The 864-nt window shown below is 49.5% G+C and overlaps 1 protein-coding gene and 1 long non-coding RNA gene across 2 annotated transcripts in view; one reads left to right on the top strand and one right to left on the bottom strand.

Moving 5' to 3' along the window:
- LOC109298674 overlaps positions 1 to 864 on the bottom strand; it is a 21,904-nt gene that overhangs the window by 14,152 nt on the left and 6,888 nt on the right. The gene's annotated exons all lie outside the window — the stretch shown is intronic.
- Positions 1 to 864, top strand: part of SNX6 (sorting nexin 6) — a 42,596-nt gene that overhangs the window by 10,899 nt on the left and 30,833 nt on the right. The window lies entirely within an intron of this gene.

An 864-nucleotide genomic window follows, 5' to 3' on the forward strand; every position in this document is an offset into this window, starting at 1 on the left:
TCCTCACATTGGTGGCCCATGTTCATTTTGGAATCAATATGACTCCAAGATCTGTTTCTGCCACTGTGCTTTCAAGAAGGGAATTCCCTAGCCTATAGGTATGCTGTTGGTTCTTCCTGCTCAAGTGCAGTACCGTGTACTTGTCAGTATTGAATCCCATCCTATTCACATTTGCCCATCCCCGTCACCTGTACAGGTCCAGTTGTAACCTGTCCCTCCCTTCTAGTGTGTTCACCTTACCCCAAATCTTGGTGTTGTCAGCAAATTTGAACAGGGTGCTTTTCAAGCCCCTTGTCCAAATAGCTGATAAAGAAATTGAACAGTACAGGCCTGAGGACTGAGCCCTGGGGGACTCCACTACCCACCTCCCTCCAGGTTGACTGACCCGTCCACCACCACCACTCTGGGTGTGGCCCCCCAGCCAATTTGCGTCCCATCTGACTGTGTAGGCGTCAATGCCATAGTCACCCAGCTTTTTAATGAGAATGGGGTAGGAGACAGTGTCAAAGGCCTTCCTGAAGTCCATAAAGACTACATCCACTGCAACACCTGCATCCAATGATTTTGTGACCTGATTGTAGAAGGTTATCAGGGTGGTGTGACAGGACCTGCCTTTGATGAACCCATGCTGGTTGCCCTTCAGCATCCTACCTCCTGCTGGTCCCTTGCAGATGTGCTCCTGGATAATTTTTTCAAAGAGCTTCCCCAGGACCCTAGAAAAGGGTCAATGTGGTCCCCACTTTCAAAAAAGGGAGGAAGGATGACCCAGGAAACTATAGGCTCGTTAGCCTTACCTCAGTCCTGGGGAAGCTATTTGAGAAAATTATCCAGGAGCATATCTGTGAGGGACCAGCAGGGGGAGTG

The sequence above is a fragment of the Gavialis gangeticus genome, unplaced genomic scaffold (assembly GCF_001723915.1).
Source record: "Gavialis gangeticus isolate Ggan-Ray unplaced genomic scaffold, GavGan_comp1, whole genome shotgun sequence".
NCBI classification, from domain to species: Eukaryota; Metazoa; Chordata; order Crocodylia; family Gavialidae; genus Gavialis; species Gavialis gangeticus.